General features: G+C 42.2%; 1 protein-coding gene across 1 annotated transcript in view; it reads left to right on the top strand.

Annotated features, from left to right (window-relative positions):
- Positions 1–11,826: 11,826 nt before the first annotated feature.
- The window catches only part of MYO6 (myosin VI), a 161,474-nt gene continuing 151,548 nt past the window's right edge, over positions 11,827–21,752 (top strand). The window contains exon 1 of the mRNA XM_031667243.1: positions 11,827–12,069. The gene's annotated coding sequence lies outside the window, so the exon portion shown is untranslated. The remainder of the gene's footprint in view (positions 12,070–21,752) is intronic.

Raw genomic sequence — 21,752 nt, forward strand, 5'->3', positions numbered from 1 at the left:
ACTCAGGAGGCTGAGGCAGGAGAATGGCGTGAACCCGGGAGGCGCAGCTTGCAGTGAGCCGAGATCTGGCCACTGCACTCCAGCCTGGGCAACAGAGCGAGACTCTGTCTCAAAAAAATAAAAAATAAAATAAATAAATAAATAAATAAAACATTCAATATAATACAAAGTGTGCTAAAATAGAGAATTACACAGATTATTTCCTGTGGGCATTAAATTCAATCTGAGGGTAGAATTATGTTTATAATATTAATGTCTAAATAAGGGTCAACTAATTATTGAAAATGCTTAAATTGTGACCTATTTACGATTAATGTATAAAAACACAATTTTACAGATTTTAAACACCATAAATTTTTTGGTGTGTTTTCTGGACTGGATGTTCAGAAATATGTAGACTGTAGAAAATTTACCTTTCAGAATTGTGCTACCAGATTTTTTTTCATTTTTTTCCAGGTATTTATGCCTAATATATACAGAAGATCTATCTATAGCAAATATATATTTATGGTTTCCTTCTTTCAAATTTAATTTAAGCTATTTTCTCTACCTTCTCAAAGCTTCTTTGAGTCAGACATCGGTTTTTTTAAATTAAATAATATCCATTTATTCAGTTGTTATTTAGTCATACAACAGTAATGCCTGTAATTCCAGCACTTTGAGTGGCTGAGGTGGCATCAGGAGTTTGAGACCAGCCTGGCCAACATTGTGAAATCCTGTCTCTACTAAAAATACAAAATTAGCGGGGCGTGGTGATGCATGACTGTAATCCCAGCTACTCGAGAGGCTGAGGCACGAGAATCACTTGAACCCAGGAGGCGGAGGTTGCAGTAAGCCCAGATCTCGCCACTGCACTCTAGCCTGGGTGATAAGAGTGAGACTGCCTAAAAAAAAAACATATATATATATATACACACACACACACAACACACACACACATATGTATATATACACACAACAATAACATATATTCAACTGCTTTTCTTTTTTGAGACAGAGTCTCCCTCTGTCACCAAGACTGGAGCACAGTGGCATAATCACAGCTTACTGCAGCCTCAAACTTTTGGGTTGCTTCAAGTGATCCTTTCATTTCAGCCCCGAGTAACTGAAACTACAGGTGTGTGCCACATCTGGCTAGTGATAGAGTTACAGAAGTGAGCCACCTCGCCCATTCTACTTTTTTTTTTTCCAGGCTAGAGCACAATGGTACAGTCTCAGCTCATTGCAACCTCTACCTCACGAGTTCATATTATTCTCCTGCCTCAGCCTCCCGAGTAGATGGGATCACAGGCACCCACCACCACACCAGGCTAATTTTTGTATTTTTAGTAGAGACAGGGTTTCACCACGTTGGCCAGGCCAGTCTCGAACTCCTGACCTCAAATGATCCACCCACCTCGACCTCCCAAAGTGCTGGGATTCCAGGCATGAGCCACCACGCCCGGCTCTATTCTACTTTTCTTATTTTGTTCCTGGGAGTAGCATCGCTATAGTAGGGAGACATCTTTAAAGTAGGAAAACATTTTAGAAGTTATATTTCTTACACACAGTTCTATACATTTTTAACATTCAGATTTCATCAAAACTGCATATAACAAAGAAATTCTGTAACTGATTTCTCATATTAATCTCTGCATTTAAAACAAAACTAATTTCAGATAAATGTTAGTATTTATTTTATTTATTTATATTTGAGACAGGGTCTCACTCTGTCACCCAAGCTGGATTGCAATGGCATGATAATGGCTCACTGCAACCTCAATCTCCTGGGCTCAAGTGATTCTCCTACCTTACCCTTCCAAGTAGTTGGCATCGCCACCCCCGGCCATTTTTTTTTTTAGAGGCAGGGTCTCCCTCTGTTGCCCATGCTGGTTTGAAACTCCTTGGCTCAAGTGATCCTCCTGCCTTGGCCTCCCTAAATGCTGGGATTATAGGCATGAGCCACTGCTCTGGGCTGGTTTTATTTATTTATTTATTTTTGACACCGGGTTTTGCTCTGTGGCCCAGGCTAGAGGAAAGTGGCATGATCACGGCTCACTGTGGCTCAGTCTCTCAGGCTCAAGTCATCCTCCCACCTTAGCCTCCTAAGTAGCTGATACCACAGGTGTGCCCAGCTAAATTTTTTTTTTTTTTTTCGTAGAGATGGATTCTCCCTTTGTTACCCAGGCTGGTCTCAACTCCTACTCACAAGTGATCCTCCTGCCTCGGTTTTATGTTTAAAAAGCTACTTTTTTCTTGTTCAAACACATATACAAAATGTTCTAGCATTTGATTACATATGAACATATTCTTTTAAATGATTTATTATTGTGTACATTATCTATACATGGGCATTGATAATATGCTATTTGTAGACCTCTTGGTAGTTTGCAAAATGCTTTTATTTTTGGATTATGTTATTTAATCATTTAATCATTACCCTATGGAGGAGGTATTCTCATATTTTATAGATGAGTAAACTGAACCTCAGAGAGATTATATGATTTATCCAGGTCACAGTCCTCTGAAGACAGGCCTGGATGCAGGTTCCTCACCTTGGTGGCTTCTCACTTGGTGTCAAGTGCTGTCATTCCTTCTCACACTATTCACTGAGTAATAGAATAAATTCTAATCTAATTTTGCTCCTTTAGAATGGCTTTGTATTAGTCCATTCACTCTGCTAAAAAAAGACATACCTGAGACTAGGCAATTTACAAAAGAAGAGGTTTAATTGGACTTACAGTTTCACATGGCTGGGGAAGTCTCACAATCATGGCAGAAGGCAAGGAGGAGCAAGTCACCTCCTACATGAATGGCAGCAGGCAAAGAGAGAGCTTGTGCAGGGTGACTCCTGTTTTTCCAAACTGTCAGATCTTATCAGACTTATTCACTGTCATGAGACCAGCAGGGGAAAGACCTGCCTCTCTGATTCAGTTACGTCCCACCTGGTCCCTCCTGCAACACGTGGAAATTCAAGATGAGATCTGGGTGGGGAAACAGCCAAACCATATCAGGCTTTCACTTATTTGCTTTCTTTTCATTTCTACAACCTGTTTAGGTTACATCTGGCTCAGTTTGAAAAAAATGATCAACTCTCCTCTTTTCATCAAATTACCACACTTGAGCTTAAGGTCATAAGATAAGACGAAGTAGATGAAATACTATTATTAAAATATTTAACATTTCAATTAAGATATTTGAGGTGATAATCTCTGGTTATATGTGCTATTGTTTTCAGTTTACTGTGAATTATAATGCTGCTGGAACAGTCCAAACTAGCTGGGAGTTTAAATTTATTTTTTAATTTTTTATTTTTTATAGAGATAGGGTCTTTCTATGTTGCCCAGACTGGTCTCAAACTCCTGGGCTGAAGTGATCCTAAGAGTCCCTAAGTGCTGGGATTACAGGCATGAGCCACCCACCTGGCCCAGCTAGGAATTAAAATTAGAGAAATTATAGTGAAATCTCCAGAAGCTAGAATGTTAAGAGATGTGTGGTAATTTGGTTAAGAAAGGTTTAAAAATTATCTATTGATAAAACACATTTCTGCTTTAATTTTAGTCTTTATATTGAAAGTCTTTCTAAAATATATTAGCCTACTTTCTTTCTTCTTTTTTTTTTTTTTTAGATGGAGTTTCGCTCTTGTTGCTCAGGCTGGAGTGAAGTGGCGCAATCTCGCCTCACTGCACCCTCCACCTCCCAGGTTCAAACAATTCTCTCGCCTCAGCCTTCCGAGTAGCTGGGATTACAGGCGCCCACCATCAAGGCTGGCTAATTTTTGTATTTTTAGTAGAGATGGGGTTTCACCACGTTGGCCAGGCTGGTCTCAAACTCCTGACTTCAAGTGATCCACCCACCTCAGCCTCCCAAAGTGCTGGGATTGCAGGCATAAGCCACCGCGCCCAGCCAGCCTACTTTCTTTCTAGAGCAAATTCAGGAGGATAAACACTATTCAGTCTTTTTAAGGAAATGATTTATGGGATAGGCACAGTGGCTCATGCCAGTAATCTCAGTACTTTGGGAGGCTGAGCTTGGTGGATCACTTGAGGCCAGGAGTTCGAGACCAGCCTGGCCAATATGGTAACACCCCATCTCTACTAAAAAATACAAAAATTAGCCAGGTGTGATGGCATGTACCTGTAATCCCAGCTACTCAGGAGGTTGAGGTGGAATAGCTTGAACCCGGGAGTTAGAGGTTACAGTGAGCTGAGACTGCACCACTGCACTCCAGCTTGGGTGACAGCTCAAGACTCCATTTCAAAAAAAAAAAAAAAAAAAAATTATGATTTTCACAATTATTAAACATTAGGTTTTTTTCATGATAAAGTATGGTAGATGCAGATGTTGATGGTGTATGGGTATGAGTTAAGATATAGTCTAGGGAACCTGCTTAATTCCCTGCACATTCCAGATGATAAACATTAGTGCAGATTTGTTAATAACTGAGAAAAAAACCAAAACTGTTAGAAGCTACTGAATTGTAGATATCTCATTTATTTATTAAATAAACACATAAGCACCTACTCATTCCTCTTATGTAAAATGGAGCTAACAATATAACTTCTCCAAATCTATTGGAGTTGTTGGTTGAAGGCAACAGAAATGAACTCTGATTAACTTATCCAGAAAGCGAATATATTGAAAGAATATAATGTAGCCCACAGAATCTCTGGGAACAGTGGAGAACCAGGTTTGTAAAAGGTACAGGGCCATCCTTTAGGATGTCACTGTTGGCACTGTTGCAGACCCTGGCTGCTACAACCACGCACACCATTGTGAATTACCACTCTCCATCACGGCATCTTTGCATCTCTTTGTCCAAATTCCAGGTTTCAGGTGAGAGCATCCAGTTGGCTTAGCCTATGTTCCATGTCATGCCTATACCCTAGCTGCCAGGTTGCGAAGTGAAGGACTTTGGCCTGCACCAGTTTCCAACGTGTGAGGTGGGCTTTGCCTCCACTAAGACTCAGAATGAAGGATTCTCCACAAGTAAGATGGCAGTACAGAAGTGAGGTAGGCAAAAAGCAAATACTTACCATATTACCTCATAGGGCTATGAAAATTTAATGACACGATTTGAGTAAAGTGCTTAGCACAGTTCTGGCACATACTATGCATTCAATAAATTTTAGCATTGTTATTTTTATTAATTCAATGAGGTACGCAATGTACGAATCCAACTAATGTGCTAAGAAAATAATAAGAAAGGCTGAGCACCGTGGCTCACGCTTGTAGCCCCAACATTTTGGGAGGCCAAGGTAGGCAGATCGCTCAAGCCCAAGAGTTTGAGACCAGCCTGGGCAACATGATGAAACTCTGGTCTCTACAAAAGATGCGTAAATTAGCCAGGCATGGTAGCACAAGCCTGTAGTCTCAGCTACTCAGGAGGCTGAGGTAGGGGTATCACCTGAGCCCAGAAGTTGAAGCTGCAATGAGCTGAGTGCTACTGCACTACAGCCTGTGTGACACAGTAGATGTCTCAAAAAAAAAAAAAAAAAAGAAAAAGAAAATAATAGACCATTTTTAAAAATTATTATTATTATTTTTTGAGATGGATTTCACTCTTGTCTGCCAGGCTAGAGTGCAGTGGTGCTATCTCGGCTCACTGCAACCTCCTCCTCCTGGGTTCAAGCGATTCTCCTGCCTCAGCCTCCCAAGTAGCTGGGATTACAAGCACCCACCACCAGGCCCGACTAATTTTTTGTATTTTTAGTAGAGATGGGGTTTCGCCATGCTGGGCAGGCTGGTCTCGAATTCCCGACCTCAGGTGATCCACCCGCCTCAGCCTCCCAAAGTGCTGGGATTACAGGTGTGAGCCACTGCGCCCGGCCTTTTTTAAATTTAAAAGCTCAGTATTTTGGAGAGTTATTAAAGAGAAAAACAGATATAAAAATGTAAGTATAAAACCACATGGCTGGGCACAGTGGCTGACGCCTGTAATCCCAGCACTTTGGGAGGCTGATGTAGGAGAATCACTTGAGCCCAGGAGTTCAAGACCAGCCAGGGCAACATAGTGAGACCTCACGTCTACAAAAAGTAAAATTAGCCAGGTGTGGTGGCATGCGCCTGTAGTCCCAGTGACTGGGAAAGGTGGGGGTGAAGCAGGAGGGCACTTGAGCCCAGAAGGTTGAGGCGGCACTGAGACATGATGGCACCACTGCACTCCAGCTGGGGTAACAGAGCAAGACTCTTTTCTTTTCTTTTCTTTTCTTTCCTTCCCTCCCTCCCTCCCTCCCTTCCTTTCCTTTCTTTCCTTTCTCTTTTCTTTCTCTTTCTTTTTCTTTCTTTCCTTTCTCTCTCTCTTTTCTTTCTCTCTTTCTTTCAAGAGAGGGGATCAGATATTGAGGATGGGGGGTTCTTGCTAAAATGACTTGGCAAAGTTCTTGATAAAACTGGATTTCATAAGGAAGGGCACAGATGGACCTAGGAGAAGGTTCACAAGCCTAACTAAAGTTTAGTCAAGCAAATATTCTTAGCCAAAGGCATCAAAACTTGGTAAAGGTGGTGACATAATCAGATTTTGGGGAGAGGGGTAACTCTCTAGGAGTGGTAGAGAGACTGAACTAGAAGGAGCAGAGGCAATGTCAAGAGTTTGGATAAAATAAGGTGATGGTCTGTACTAAGGGATGATGAGAATTAAGGCATCAACTTGGAAATGCCTTATGATATAGAATGAACTGGATTTGGTGACTCCAAAACTACAGTTGAGGAAGGGAAGGAGTCCTGGGTGACTTAAAACCCAGGAACCAGTGTCTGGTAATACTATACAGAGTCATAATAGGTCTGTGGAAAGGGGATTATCTGGGGCAGTGAGGAAGAAAAATATTAGACCTGTGGGTGTTCAGCTTGCCTCACTTAAAAGTCGGTGACATATGGCCATTTCTGGGTCCCTGTGTTATGTCTTGGAGTCTGGGGCAATGAAGACCTCTGTGCTCTTAGGCAGGTCCTTCCTCTTTTCTTTATTGTTTTGGAATTCTTCTGGACTCAATCCAGCAATAATTTCAATGGTTGGTTTATTGAATAGTTTCAACAGTTTCTGATGATTGGTTGTTAGGATGAAAATAAGGCCCTTTGATAACAACGCAGACATTACAATTGGGGACATACACCTGGGAAATAACTGTCCTATCATTTAACTGACTGTTGTCATTTGAGTTTTCTTGTCACTTCTTGTGAGATTAAGAAAATTATGTTCCAAAGAAACGATGCTGCCATATTCTTGGAGATCAGTTATACACCAATGTTGGATACTACCTATGAATTTCCAGTGGTTTGCTTTGCGAAGAGGCTTACATTTCCATCTGTGATGCATTTTGCAATGAGTGGGTTTGATGTCAATGCACTGAAAGACATCCCTCAAAAACAAAACGACAAGAGTCATCAGCTCCACAAGAGTCATCAGCTCCCACACAAAGTAAAAAATGTGAACCTAATTTTAGCAGTGTTAATAAGGAGCAATTATCCATGAATCACTGCATCAATAATGCCTGTGTTATAACATCCTCTCCTCCTTAAGGCACAGGAGCAAGTGGTACGTACTTGTCTGCGAACCAGTTTCATTAATACTGTTGTATCTGAGCAAAAATGAGTAGCAATATCTGTTACCAGTTTCATTACCTTTTGGAGTTTTGGATAACATATCTATACTGTGATGTTTATATATTTTAATGAGTTAATTTTCAGTGAAATTGTAATTCTAACTTTGCATGTGAAATCAAGTTCATACACAGTAAAGCTTGCCTATAATAAAAAAGAGTTGGTGACATAGATGCAGTTGAAGCTGTTAAAGCAGATGTCAGCCAGGGAGGGTGTACAGCCCTTCACATACCTATGATATCTACTCCCACAAAAAAAGAGAAATGAAACTACAAATTTTTGCACATGATTTCAGGGGGATTTGTGGAGTTCCTATCTGTGATAAAGGATCCATGGGTCTCAGTTAGAAATTTCTGGGATGGCACAAGAAGATCCAGGGTCTTACAAATATTTAACGAGTGACAGCAAAGCTGAAAAACTTAGTCATGTGCTGCACAGTGACATTCGATTAATAACAGATTGCATATACACTGGTCCCATAGATTATAATATCATATTTTTATGGTATTTTTTCTATGTTTAGATACGCAAATACTTACCATCGTGTTACAGTTTTCTACAGTATTCACTAAAGTAATAAGCAGTACAGGTTTGTAGTCCAGGAGCAATAGGCTATACCAAATAGCCCAGAGAGTAGGTTATACTCTCTAGGTTTGTGTAAGTCCATTCTATGATGTTCACACAAAGACAAAATCATCCAATGATGAATTTCTCGGAATGTATCCCCATGATTATGTGATGCATGACTGTAGAGATATGGAATAACTTGTTAAGGTAAGTTTTTGCGACAAATAAGATGAGTTATATCCATCATGCTTAACGACAGCACGTGCAATTTTTCTTTTTTGAGACAGGGTCTCTGTTACCCAGGCTGGAGTACAGTGGTGTGATCATGGTTCCCTGCAGTCTCAACCCCCCAAGCCAGGCTCAAAGGATCCTCCCACCTCAGCCTCCTGAGTAGTTAGGAATACAAGCCCAGCTAATTTTTTTTTTTTTTTTTTTTTTTTTTGTAGAGATGGGGTTTCACCATGCTCAAACTCTGGGCTCAAGCGATCTGCCCACCTTGGCCTCCCAAAGTGCTGGGATTACAGGCATAAGCGACAGAGCCCTGCCAGTGCATGCAGTTTCTTACAAGTGTCAACTCTCTTGCCAGTTGTTATCCATCTGTCCCATGTATTCAATAGTAATACTTATGGTAGGCACTGCTTAATGAGTGACTACCATGTGAAAGCCACTCTGCCTGGCATTAGGGATGCAAAGATTAAGTCCCTCACTATAACCTCAAGGAGTTTTACAGTCCAGTTGGAGGACACTTATAAGTAAACTTAAGTAGCAATAGTGAAATATGTGTTTGAAGAGGTATGTGCAATGGGTGTTAAGTGAGAAATGGGAAAGAGCATCAAAAAGCACCTAGGATTTGTACCAAGGGGGTTTAGGGAAAACTTCTTGGAGGGAACAAATAGGCTTTGTTCTGAAGGATTAATTGGATTTAGCTTGGCAATGCTCCAATGTAATAAATAGCATAGCCGTCTGTTCTGGGACACATAAGTACTTTCAGAATGGCCTGAATATAAAGGACAAGAAATAGAGAAAGGGAGTGGGTAGAAATGAGACTGGAGAGGTAAGCAGGGCTAGGACACTGGATGCGAGTCATTCCAAAGACAGGCAGGTAACACTGTGTGAGGAAGCCTGGTTTAAGACAGACAGCTGTGTGAGTTTTGGACCGCAATGAATTGGGGACCTCATAACCAATGAAAACACATTCACATTCAATTAGAAGAAAAAAACATGGTCAGGCACAGTGGCTCACACCTGTAATCACAGTGCTTTGGGAGGCCAAGGCAGGAGGATCGCTTGGGTCCAGGAGTTCAAAATCAGCCTGGGCAACCCAGAACACCCCTGTCTCTATAAAAAAGTAAAAAATAAAAACACTGCCTGGCATGGTGGCATGTGCCTATAGTCCTAGCTATTCAGGTGGCTGAGGTGGGAAGATTCATTGAGCCCAAGAGTTTGAGGTTATAGTGAACTAGATTGTACCACTGCACCCCAGACTGGGCGATAGAGCGAGGCCCTGTCTCAAAAAGAAAATCGGGGGGTGTGGTGGTTCACATCTGTAATCCCAGTACTTTGGGAGGCCAAGGCAGGCAGATCACTTGAGGTCAGGAGTTCGAGACCAGCCTGGCCAACATGGCAAAAACCTGTCACTACTAAAAACATAAAAATTAGCCGGGTGTGGTAGTGCCCGCCTATAGTCGCAGTTACTTGGGAGGCTGAGGCAGGAGAATCGCTTGAACCCCAGAGGCAGAGGTTGCAGCGAGCCAAGATCACACCTGTGCACTCCACCCTGGGAGACAGAGGGAGACTCTTTCTAAAAAAAAAAAAAAAAAAAAAAAAATAGAAAAGAAAAAAAAAGAAGATGAAAAAAAGGAAATCCCCATTATGTTAGGCAAACAAAAACAGCCAGTTGTGACTAGTGGCTAAATCAAGAAGGATCTTACAACATATCTTAAGTGGTTTGGACTTTACATCAAGAGTCAGAGAGTGCCATTACATAAACTTAAAGAGTGGAGTGCATAAAAGACAAACTGATGACGTTGTAAAGACTGGATTAGAAGGGGATAAAACTGCGGCCTGGGAAACTGGTTAGGTGACTAAGGCAATATGCAATACTTGAAATGATAGTGGCCTGAAACAAGATAATGGTGGTGGCTATAAAGAGGAATTTGATACATTAGAGAGATATTATAGAGCCAGAAGCAAAGGCACTCAGTAATGGATTGGAAGTGTGGGGCAAAGGAGAGAAAAAAAATCACGGAAGTCATTAGCTACAAAAAATCTTTAAAATGTATTGATTTCTCTAGGAGTGGTGGCTCACACTTGTAATCCCAGCACTTTGGGAGGCCAAGGTGGGAGAATCACTTGAGGCCAAGGTTCAAGACCAGCCTAGGCAACATAGCAAGCCCCTGTTTACCAACAACAACACAAAAAATTTAAGAAAATAAAAAAAAAGTATTGACTTCTATTGGTTTGCCAAATGAAGTTTAGTATTAAAACCAAAATTGAGTCAGAACAGCGAACTGAGGCAGCCATCTTCATCTTCTCCCTCTTTTTTTCAGTTTGTTTTGAAATTTAGTTTTATATACCTAAGACTTACCTTCTGGCAATTTGGAATTAAATTTCTGAGATTGCTGTAAATTATTTCCGTTCTTTGTTTCTCTTCCTCTTTCTTACTTCCCTATTTTATTTTAAATATTTTATTGTTTTAGTTGAATGCTAAAACATCTTATCAGAACTTAGTTTTTAAATTTCTCCACCCAGAGAGCCGCGGAGCCTTTAAGTATCAGAAATTTGTCTCCTTGTCAGAATCTTCTAGATTTCCAGACGTTTCCAAGCCGCTACATATAAATGTTGGAGAAAAACGTGTAATTCTCATGTGTAAGTAGGCTCTTTTTTCAGCGGATACATTTAGCATTATAGTCAATTGTCATTTCCTTGCCTTAAAAGAAGCTGTTTTCATCGTAAAGGTGTTTTTTCACCACATAATTCAAATTTGCATAGGTACTTCATATTTTAAAAGGTGACTAACAGATATGTCACTTAAAAAAACAGTAACATTTAAACGACTGAGAAGGTAGGGGCTCTAAAAAGTGAATGCGGTGGCGAAGGTGGGAGGGGGAAGAGGCAAACAGGTGCGAAATTCCCATCCCAAACTCCCTCCTACAAAGACCGAATGGCAACCTAGTTGTGCAGGAAGGTTCCTCCTTAGGAAGGGCAGACGGCCCGATCCGGAGCCGAGTGAACAGTGGTTCTTGCCGCAACCGCCACGCAGCCTCGCTGCCGCCCAAGCGCGGACACCTGGTTCCTGGGTCCCCCTGGTTCCTAGGTCCCCCGCGCGGAGCTCCGGACTCCTCGCCCCCTCTCCGAACAACTTTCTCCCTGCTTGAACTGATTCTCGCTGTTGGCAGACTGCACAGTCACAGCATCCAGCCGGAGAGGACCTGCTTCGTCGGGTCTGGAAACAACTACCGCGGCAAATGAGGCCGTTTCGCCGTGGGAAGAACAACAACTCCAGGCTCGTCCCGCGGCAGCCCCTCCCTGCGCCGCAGGGCGCCTTCCCCCGCCCCGGAGGCTCTGCGCCGCGGGCGGGGCGACCCCGGGGGTCGCGCGCCCTCTGCCGGAGCGCGCCCCCTCCCAGAGCGCGCGCCCGGCGGCCTGCCGCGGCCCCGGCGCCCCCGCCCCCTCGGGCGCTCCGTAGCCGTGACGTGCACGCCGCAGTGCCGGGGACTCGGCGGGGCGCCGGCCGGCGGGCGGAGACCGACTCGGGATCTGTCCGAGCAGGAAGCCAGCCGCAGCCCGGCTGCTGTCGCCGCCCCGTCCGGGTGCCCGTCAGCGTCGTCGCCCTCTTCACTGGCCCTCATCACTTCTCACTGCGCCCTCCAGCTTCACCCGCACAGGTAGCCCTGCCGCCGCGCACCTGCCTTTGCGCCCGCACCGGTGAGTGTCCCGGAGCCCCCGCTGCGGTGCGTCGGCGCCGGGGTCTCGCGGTCCCCGGCCCGGCCTTGCTCCCGGGCCTCCTGTAGCAGCTCCGGAGCCGACGCTTCTGTTCACTGCCCGAGGACGCGGGTGGGAGAAGCAGGTGATGGGTGGGCCCTGGGCAGCGGTGGGGCCGAGGTGGTTCTCGTTTCCACCGAGAGACAGTTTCCTTTCATGGGTTCTCATCACCAAGGTCCCTTTGTGTTTCTTCCCTGGCTCCCAGGTAGAAGCAGAGCACTCAGGTGCCTAACTCGGACTTGGACACTCCGTGATAGTTTTATTTTCTCTTTTGTAAACACGCTTAAAATTCAGCGCAGGGAGAGCGTAATTTGTTCTGAGATGTGAAGATCAAAGGATACCATTAATAGTCTAATCATGTAGGAGACCAGATTGAGACTTTCTAAAGCCTTATTCTTAGTCTCTAGGTGGTCCAGTACCTTGAGTATGTCAATTTACGGATATGCTACTGAACAAGAACTTTTTTTGTTAATTTCCAAAAACTCCCGAAAAAGATTAAAATGCGCAAACTCTGGGATTTGAAGTAGAACATAATTTGATGGGGTTATTACTAGAACATCCATGTTTAAAAGTATTTCCGCACAGTTTAAAAAATTCATTACATTTTTTTTTTTTTTTTTTGAGACGGAGCCTCACTCTGTCGCCTAGGCTGGAGTGCAGTGGCGCGAACTCTGCTCACTGCAACCTCCACCTCACGGGTTCAAGCAGTTCTCTGCCACAGCCTCCCGAGTAACTGGGATTACAAGCGCCCACCACCACGCCCGGCTAATTTTTTTTGTATTTTTAGTAGAGACGAGGTTTCACCATCTTGGCCAGGCAGGTCTTGAAATCCTGACCTCATGATCCACCCGCCTCGGCCTCCCAAAGTGCTGGGATTACAGGCGTGAGCCACTGCGCCTGGCCAAAAATTCATTACATCTTATCTGGCATAAAGTGATGTGGTGGAGGGATGCTTAAATCCTGATTTACAAGTATTAGTGAGAAATGAGGAGCACTGCCCTAACTTAATAGACTGTACGGGCTAAACAAGACTTTTTTTTTTTTTTTTTTTTTTTTTTTTAATGCTCTGGTGGTATAGAGGCAGTCTAAATAAAGTCAGAATTTGAGAGTTTTAAAAATTAACTTTTTTTTTTTGAGGCAGAGTCTCGCTCTGTCGGCTCACTGCAACCTCCACCTCCCGAGTTCAAGCGATTGCCCTGCCTCAGCCTCCCAAGTGGCTGGGACTGCAGGCTCACGCCACTGCTCAGCTAATTCTTGTATTTTTAGTAGGGACGGGGTTTTGCCATGTTGGCCAGGCTGGTCTCGAACTCCTGACCTCAAGTGATCCACTTGCCTCGGCCTCCCAAAGTGCTGGGATTACAGGTGTGAACCCCCGCGCCTGGACTAAAAATTAACACGCTTAAGGTTTAGCTGAAACTTACCTTCACACCATAAAACGTGAATCTTGAACTTGGACTGGTAGTGGTCATGGTACAAAGGTTGGCGGCAAAACAGCATTTCTGTACAAATTAACTGAATTTCCTAGATGTCTTGAGTTGTGGTTTTCAAACTGGAGAATGTTTAGTGAAAAAATTACCTTTGTGCCTTTTGCCCTTAATTGTAGAAACCGCCGCAAATGTTACAAAGTGGGCTGTAGCCAGAGCTTGAAACCATGCCGCTGTTCAAAATAGCTCACCGACTTTTATATATACAGCTCATTTTGAGTATTTTACGTTACTCAGGAATTGCATCCACATTGGTAAACAGAAGTCATTTTAGTCTTATGTACATTTACCCACTACTTTTGTATTTTGTGTGTGTGACATACTTTTTATCATTCTCTCATCTTTGTAAGTTACAATTTTGTTTTCAGAAACCATTGTAAATGTCAGTAACAGAAGTATGAATGACATTTAAGGAAAGATCATGATTAAAAACTGTATAAATATATAAAACTATGTATGGTATACATGTATATTCTCGGTTAGTGCCCAGAAACATGAGCAAGAAAAATATAATGAACAATTACAATATTTAACGTAAATTAATGCAATTAAATATTGTATTAAAAACAAAAGATCGTAAATCATAACCAGTAGGGATTATCTGAAATGGATTTTTTTCCCTGTTTATGTTTACATGGTCAAGTTTTAAAATAACAGTGGCCAGGAAATCTGAGAGAGGCTGAAGGCTCTGTTCTCATCCTGTTGTGACTTTGCCTGGAGTCTGTGGTGTATCATGTAGCCCATTGTTTAGACAACCAGGCTGTATCTGGGTTCCAAAATGTAGCTTTCTTTAGAAAATTTTAAAGACTTTGACCATGTGAGGCCTGAATAGATACAAACATCCAAACATTTGAAAAAAACTAACCCATTTTAACTTTCTGTTGATAGTTGAAGCTCCATTTTTGACATGTAAAATATCACTTTTAAGAAGAGTTTACTAACCTCTGTAGTTTTCATTTTTATATATTAAAATATCTTATCTAAAAATAAAATATTTAAAAGTGTTATAACTTAAATACATCTCAGAGTTTATTTATTCATTTTTTTTTTCCTCTCAGTTAGAGTCTTTCCCTGTCACCCAGGCTGTGCAGTGGCACGATTTCGGGTCTCTGTAACCTCAGTCTCCTGGGTTCAACTGATTCTCCTGCCTCAGCCTCCTGAGTAGCTGAGATTACAGGTGCCCATCACGACACCTGGCCAATTTTTGTATTATTAGTAGAGATGGGGTTTCACCATGTTGGCCAGGTTGGTCTCAAACTCCTGAGCTCAAGTGATTTTCCTGCCTTGGCCCCCCAAAGTGCTGGGATTGCAGTCTCATAGAGTTTAGTTATGATCCCCATAATGAGATATTTCATGGTAATTTGTGAACCGGCCCTTTACTACTATCAGATTGTTGCACGTTTATTAGGCATCTACTATAATTGGACAGATCACAGATTGAGGGGCTTGATCTACAAAATAATTTTCTAGGCTAATGGTCTTGTCCTTACACAGATGAGGAAGTCTAGGCTCAAAGAATTAAATGCTTGCTCCAGAAGGGCAAAGTCTGGATTCACACCTGAGTCATTTGGCCACGAAGCCCGTGTTTTTTCCACCAGAACAGTTTGCCTTGGTTTCAGTTCACTTGGTGGACTGTTTAAACCAGCAAAACTGGTATTATGTCAAAGAATGTAATTCAAGGTTTGACAAAAGCATCCAGGAGTAGATGTGATAGGCCATGAATGTAGTTCTGGAACTAATTTAGAATCCTCTTTTTGTGTCTTCATTCTCAAGTTGACAGCCTTGAACGGTGATGCTGCTGCCTTCTCATTTTTCGTCTAGTTCTAGAACATTATATGTATTGTGCGCGTTTAACTTTTATAGGTTTATAAGAACTAGAATTAGATTGTAATGTTCCTGGTTAGGATAGAACTGTAAAATTTTCCCCTAATGAAAAAGATAGATTATTGCCCATAAATGCAGTAGCTATCCTTTAAATATTATGTAATTAATTCTCTAATCTTGAGAGGGGGACTTGTTTTTAGATTATGATTAAATTGTCACTTAGAAACTATTAGGACAAATCTTTTCTATGGTCTGTGGAATATCCCTTGAGCTGCAATAGACATAAATGACAAAAATGAGCACGTAAAGTCCATTTTTTTTGTAGCAAACTAGGAATCATGCATTTCAGCAGTAGGATGTAGTTGGGTAAATGAGCAGAAGCAAGGTAGGAAGGCTGAGTTGGGTGGCTACCATTACGGGTTTTTTCATTATTTGCCTTGAACTATTAGGAATTTTTTATCTCAAGGATATTCATATTCAAGTATAAATACGAAACCACCACCTGATATAAATTAGTAATATTACTAATATAAATTGGTAATAGATGATCTGTGGCATCCACATCAAGAACTAGAGTTAAATAAGCTTAAGTTCTCTTTTGGAGGCATTATATATATGTGTGTGTATATATAATCTATATATTTATTAGGCATCTAGCATAATTGGAGAGATCACAGATTGAGGGGCTTGATCTACAAAATAATTTTCTGGGCTAATGGTCTTGTCCTAAAAGACCAAAAAGATGGATGAACGTCTTTTTCTTTTCTTTTTTTTTTTTTTTTTTTTTTTGAGACGGAGTCTCGCTGTGCTCCCAGGCTGGGGTGCAGTGGCGTGATCTCGGCTCACTGCAAGCTCTGCCTCCCGGGTTCATGCCATTCTCCCGCCTCAGCCTCCCAAGTAGCTGAGACTACAGGCGCCCGCCACCACGCCCGGCTAGTTTTTTGTATTTTTAGTAGAGACGGGGTTTCACCATGTTAGCCAGGATAGTCTCGATCTCCTGACCTCGTGATCCACCCGCCTCGGCCTCCCAAAGTGCTGGGATTACAGGCTTGAGCCACCGCGCCCGGCCATGAACGTCTTTTTCAACAAATATTTACTGAGGGCCCACTATGTTTTAGATATGTCAAGTGTGAAATGATTCCTCCCTGTCCTGGCGTATCTTTGGATTCAGGAAATGGCGTGTGTGTGTGTGTGTGTGTGTGTGTGTGTGTGTGTGTGTGTGTATATATATATATTTTTTTTTTTTTGGAGACAGGGTCTCATTCTGTCATCCAGGTTGGAGTGCAGTGGCATGATCTTGGCTTACTGCAGCCTCCATCTCCCAGGCTCAAGTGACACTCCCACCTCAGTCTCCCGAGTAGCTGGGAGCACAGGTATATGTCACCATACCTGGCTACCTTTTTTGTATTTCTGGTAGAGAGGGGATTTGCCATGTTGCCCAGGCTGGTCTTGAACTCCTCAGCTCAGATGATGTGCTGTCTCGGACTCCCAGAGTACTGGGATTACAGGCATGAGGTACCATGCCTTGCTGGCATTATATAATGTTCAGAGGAACCAGGATCTTTTGCATTTAAAATGGTTCTGATTTATTTGACAAATTTGAGTGGACTGGAATCTGTAAATATTTTGCAGTGTCTTTCTAGTTACTGTTTTCAAAAATTAGCTTATTTTTCTTATTGATTAATGTACAAATGACATAATGGTTTGAGAAATGACCATAAGTCCACCAAAAGTTTTCTCTGTGAGTACTGAAGCATAGAAAGTGAAACCTAAAGAAGAAATCTGGCATCTTTAGAAATCTTGCTGGTGCTAAAGAGAGAGGAAATAATATTTTATACAGAAGGCATGTCTCAAGTGAAACCAAAACACCGAGGCACATTCCTTCAGTGTATATTCACATGGGGTAAATATCAAGCTGAGTAATGTGCACAAAGGAAACTCCTACAAAAACACAGTCATCTTTTGAGTATGTTAGGTCATTTGTTATTTTATTTGAAAATAACCTGGCTGGGGCACGGTGGCTCACACCTGTAATCCCAGCGTTTTGAGAGGGCAAGGTGGGCAGATCACCTGAGGTCAGGAGTTGAGAGCAGCCTGGGAAACATGGTGAAACCCCATCTCTACTAAAAATACAAAAATTAGCTGGGTATGGTGGTGGGTGCCTGTAATCCCAGCTACTCGGGAGGCTAAGGCACAAGAATCACTTGAACCCGGCAGGTGGAAGTTGCAGCGTGCTGAGACTGTGCCACTGCAATCCAGCCTGGGCGATTGAGTGAGACTCCGTCAAAAAAAAAAAAAAAAAGAAAGTAAGCTGCTGACTAACCTTTACAAAGTAATATATTTTGTGTGGCAGAATTTTTTGATTTCTAATATATGTGGATGAACATCTTTTTCAACAGATATTTACTGAGGGCCCACTGTGTTTTAGATATGTCAAGTGTGAACTGATTCCTCCCTGTCCTGGCATATCTTTGGATTCAGGAAATGGGAAGAGTTGCAGAGATAGGAAAAAATAAATAGAAATCATCCATTTAAAATCCAAAGACATACATGTCAAAAGCTATTAACTTATATTCATATGGCATTTTATTGCTTTAATATAATTGTATATGCATCTGGTCCTTAAAACAACTCAATGAAGTAGATTTAGTAAATTTATTCCTTTTCTATAGGTGAGGAAATGGAAACTCAAAAAATTAAAAATACTGACTGCTTGTGGTGGCTCACGCTGGTAATCCCAGCACTTTGGGAGGCTGAGGTGGGAGGATCACTTTAGCCCAGGAGTTTGAGAACAGCCTGGAGGTGAAACCCTTTCACAAAAAAATATTGTACAAAAATTAACTGGGTGTGGTGGTGCACGCCTATAGTCCTAGCTATGTAGGAGGCTGAGGTGGGAGGGTCTCCTGAGCCTGATAGGTCAAGGCTGTAGTGAGCCGTGATTGCACCACTGCACTCCAGTCTAGGTGACAGAGCAAGATCCTGTCTCTAAATAAATAAATACATTACTTAAAATTAAGTAACTTGTTCAAGGTCAGTGTGGCTACTTAGAAGCATCATTGAGAATGGAACCTTTCTCTGTGTAGTCCCAAAGTAGTAAGTCCTCCCCTTTCCCCCTATTGCTTATGTATTTAACCTCACCTTATGGCTTCAAGTCAGGTGGTTCAGGAAGTTCTGAAAACTTAGGGTCACTAAAATGGTGATTGTTAAATTGTTACAGGTTTTTTTTTTAATGGAAGGTAGAAGATGAGCATGATGCATCATGATGGAACTACTTTAACATTTTTAATAGATTACTAGACTGAAATTGGTAATTAGCTGTTCTAGTTGGAGAATTTTTAAAGAAAACCAACAATTAGTTAAAACGAAGGAGAAAAATATTCTGGGGGAATTTTGAAAATAACTTTTGTTACTTTGTGCATTGGTAGTGATCTGATAGTTACAACTGTCTTTGTAAAACTCACTAAAGAACTGTGTGTGTGTCTGTGTTGGTTCCTTTATGTCTTCGTTTATATAAAACATACTTGAGTGTCTACCACGGACCAGGCACTATTCTAAGTGCTAGGGATACAGTGATTAAATTAAGACCAAGCCCCTGTACTGACATTTTATTGTTGTTTTGAGTTAAGTTAATTATAGACTCTTCATACTAGGATGTAATCAACAGGGCTGACCCTAAAGTTGGGAAATAGACAGTTGTCAGAGTGGTGCAATTTGAGGGCTACTGCATGACTTATTTGCTCTGGAATATTCTACTCCTAACCCGTCTGTCAAAGACTCCCAGACTATTGGGTTATGGCACTGTTACCAACCTGCTTTGATAAATGTAAGTATGTTTCATCATTTGTCACACTTTCAGCAAAGAAAAGTGAGGTAAAATAAGTGGGAACTAGAGTTGGACATGGTGATGCATACCTGTAGTCCCAGCTACTCAGGAGGCTAAGGCGGGAGGAATGCTTGAGCCCAGGTGTTCCAGGCCAGCCTAGGCAACGCAGCCAGATTCTGTCTCAAAAAAACCAACAACATGCAAGCAAAAAATAAATGGGAGTAGGATTGATATGTTGGTGTTGTAAGAGAAGAGATTAGCAAAGTATAATTTTAATAGCAGCTATTGTTTTTTCTTTTTTTGAGACAGAGACTTGCTCTATCACCCAGGCTGAAGTGCAGTGGTACGATCTTGGCTCACTGCAACCTCCGTCTCCTGGGTTCAAGAGATTCTCCTGCCTCAGCCTCCCAAGTAGCTGGGATTACAGGTGCTCGTGACCATCCCCGGCTAATTTTTGTATTTTTAGTAGGGATGGGGTTTCACCATGTTGGCCAGGCTGGTCTCGAACTTGAGGTGATCTGCCCATCTTGGCCTCCCAAACTGCTGGGATTACAGGCGTGAGCCACCGTGCCTGACCGATAGCAGCTATTTTTTATTGAGCTTTTACTACCATGTCAGATACTATGCCAAGTGAGTACTTTTGTATACATTAGCTCAATCACTGTCACCTCAGTGGTGTTGGTGTTATGACCTTCATTTTACAGATTAGAAAACTGAGGGGCAGAGCTGTTAAATTTCCTCAGGCTTATTTGGTGGTGCTGGAATTTGGGTCTCTGTTAGGTCTAAGCATGTAGTAGATACTAATGTGGAAGGGTACTTATGTGTGTGTGTGTATACATATATATGTATATATGTGTATACATTGTGTGTGTATATATATGTATACACATACACACATATAGAGACAGACTTCTGATGTTCTATTAGGATGTGTGACACATCACGAAGGTGGGAGTGATAGGTGTGGGGAGTCTCTTGTTGGGTGAGCGGTGGGAATTGGGGTTGGGAGGAGATGGGAGAGTATTGCTTGCCTGACTACTTGGTTGTCAGGCTTAATCCTCTCTCTGACAGCCCTGGGGCTCCAGAGTTGCATTTAAGCACAATGCTTTCTTGTCCAGCTCCTGGGTAAGAGGATAGGCAGACCTGAGGCAATCCTGTCACTTATTAACTTGGTCAAATTATTTTATTTATCTGGGCTTCAGTTTTCTCATCTATAAAATGGAAGTAACAATATTACCTACCTGGTGTGGTTCTTGTGAGGATTGAATTAGATAATAATACATGTAAAACACAGATCACACTGGCTAGCACATATTGTACATTCATTATTATTGTTACTGTTTTTTTTTTTTGCCATATTTAATGTGGAATTTTCAAACAAAAGCAAGAAAAGCAATATATTAGTGATTTGGTTGGAATCTTGAAGTTGGCTTTTTTTTTTTTTGGAGATGGAATCTCGTTCTGTTGCCCAGGCTGGAGTGCAGTGGCACGATCTTGGCTCACCACACCCTCCGCCTCCTGGGTTCAAATAATTCTCCTGCCTCAGCCTCCCGAGTAGCTGGGACTGCAGGCGCATGCCACCATGCCCAGCCAATTTTTATATTTTTAGTAGACACGGGGTTTCACTAAGTTTGCAAGCTTCCCTTTTGATTTATGTGCAAACTGGAATTAGAGAACTACTGGCTTAAACTTTTTCTGTATCTTATGGTTAGGAAGGGCTTCAACAAGAATAACGACAATTTGTTTGGGTTAACCAGGCAGTGTGTGGTAGAGGGAAGTGAAATATGTTACCAGAATCTCTTCATTGACTTTTTTTTTTTGAGACGGAGTCTTGCTCAGTCGCCCAGGCTGGAGTGCGGTGGTGCAATCTCGGCTCACTGCAAGCTCCGACTCCCGGGTTCACGCCATTCTCCTGCCTCAGCCTCCCGAGTATCTGGGACTACAGGCACCCGCCACTACCCCCGGCTAATTTTTTTTTGTATTTTTAGTAGAGATGGGGTTTCACCATGTTAGCCAGGATGGTCTCGATCTCCTGACCTTGTGATTCCCCTGTCTTGGCCTCCCAAAGTGCTGGGATTACAGGTGTGAGCCACCACGTCCAGCCCATTGACTTTTTTTTTTTTTTTTTAAGCTTATTTGGGGCTTATAGCATTTATATGGAGAAGACAATGCAGTGTTAAATTTCGCACCTAAATTAAATTGTAATGACTGTTTCAGCCTTTTTTTTTTTTTTTTTTTTTTTTTGAGATGGAGTCTTGCTCTGTCGCCCAGACTGAAGTGCAGTGGCGTGATCTTGGCTGTCTGCAAGCTCCGCTTCCTGGGTTCACGCTATTCTCCTGCCCCAGCCTCCGGAGTAGCGGGCTACAGGCGCCTGCCACCATGCCCAGCTAATTTTTCTTATTTTTAATAGAAACGGGGTTTCACTGTGTTAGCCAGGATGATCTCGATCTCCTGATCTCATGATCCGCCCGCCTCAGCCTCCCAAAGTGTTGGGA

This window comes from Papio anubis, chromosome 6, assembly GCF_008728515.1.
Source record: "Papio anubis isolate 15944 chromosome 6, Panubis1.0, whole genome shotgun sequence".
Classification (NCBI taxonomy): Eukaryota; Metazoa; Chordata; class Mammalia; order Primates; family Cercopithecidae; genus Papio; species Papio anubis.